Raw genomic sequence first — 1,813 nt, forward strand, 5'->3', positions numbered from 1 at the left:
TCCTGCATGAACTGCCTAATGGTCAGTTAAGGCTGAACATGCACTAAGGGCTTTGCCACTCATTACATTTGTGAGATTTTTCTCCAGTATGAATTCTCCAATTAATTCCAAGGTGTGCAATTTGAGTAAGGCACACATATCATATTTACATGGTTTCTCTTTTGTATGAACTCTCTGATTGACTGTAAGGACTAGACTCTTACTAAAGACTTTGCCACACTCAGGACATTTGTAAGGTTACTCTCCATTATGAATTATTTGATGAACTGAAAAGTCGGTCCTGTATCTGAAGGCTGTGCCACACAAATTACGTTTATATGGTTTCTCTCCCATACGTATTGCTTGATGGTAAATAAAGGTTGAACGTGCACTATAAGCTTTGCCACACTCATCACATTTGTATGGTTTCTCTCCAGTATGAGTTCTGTGATGAACTGCAAAGGAAGCCCTGTACCTGAAAGCTTTGCCACATAAATTACATGTATATGGATTCTCTCCTGTGTGAACTGCTTGATGTTTAGTTAAAATGTGCACTAAAAGTTTTGCCACACTCATCACATTTATATGGTTTCTCTAAAGTATGAATTCTCTGATGAGCTTTAAGGCCTGAACTCTGACTGAATGCTTTGCCACACTCATTACATTTGTAAGGTTTCTCTCCAGTATGAATTCTCTGATGATGCCTAAGCTATGAATTTCGACTAAAGCACTGGCTACACACATCACACTGATATGGTTTCTCTCCAGTGTGAATTCTCTAATGGAGTGTAAAATAAGACCTGAGACTGAAGGCTTTGCCACATAAATTACATTTATATGGTTTCTCTCCTGTATGAAGTGCTTGATGTTTACTTAAGTCTGAATGCACTAAAAGCTTTTCCACACTCAGCACATTGATATGGTTTCTCTCCAGTATGAATTCTCCTATGAACTGTAAGTGTTGCATTTTGACTAAAGGCTTTTCCACATAGGTCACATTTATATGGTTTCTCTCCTGTATGAACTGCTTGATGTCTAGTTAAGTCTGAATCTGCACTAAAAGCTTTGCCACACTCATTACATAAAATTCTCCAGTGAACTGTAAAATAAGACATGTGACCGAAGGCTTTGCCACATAAATTACATTTATATGGTTTCTCTCCTGTATGAACTGCTTGATGGTCAGTAAAGGCTGAATGTGCACTGAGAGCTTTGCTATATTCACCCTATTTATAGGGTTTCTCTTCAGTATGAATTCTCTGATGAACCATAGGTCTTGCATTTTGACTAAAGGCCTTTCCACATATATCACATTTATATGGTTTCTCTCTATGGATCCTTTGATGTCCAGTGAGTTCCGAGTCCTGAACAAAGGTCATGGCACACTCAGCACATTTGTAAGGTTTTCCTCTGTGTGCTTCCTGGTCTTGTGCCAGTACTGAAGGGTGCATAACAGCACTCTCACATATATCCGAAATGCTGGTGCAGAAACTAAGAGTTCTCTGAAGTGGCAAATCTGAGGTGCTACTGTTGATACTCCTCACAACTTGAATACATTCAAATGTTTTCCCTTCAGGTTGAAGTATCTGCAGTTCATCTTGAAAGCTTGATCCATGCCTGTTTTCAACATGCTTATTTCCCACTGCAATTCTACTGTGCCGATCACTTTCATTAGTGAGATTTTTGTTCTGGGTAATAAACATTCCTTTGTAATTTTTTTCATCATCTCTCCCCTGACACTCAAATTCATGCAAATTTTCCTGGATCTCTCTGAGGGAAAAATCTGTGATTTCATGGCTTTCAGGTCTTCCCAACATCACTGTGTGAAATACTT

General features: G+C 38.7%; 1 pseudogene; it reads right to left on the reverse strand.

The window, feature by feature from the left end:
- Positions 1–237: 237 nt before the first annotated feature.
- Positions 238–1,094, reverse strand: LOC138096911 (zinc finger protein 665-like; annotated as a pseudogene).
- Between the last annotated feature and the right edge of the window lie 719 nt (positions 1,095–1,813).

This window comes from Capricornis sumatraensis, chromosome 20 (assembly GCF_032405125.1).
Source record: "Capricornis sumatraensis isolate serow.1 chromosome 20, serow.2, whole genome shotgun sequence".
Classification (NCBI taxonomy): domain Eukaryota; kingdom Metazoa; phylum Chordata; class Mammalia; order Artiodactyla; family Bovidae; genus Capricornis; species Capricornis sumatraensis.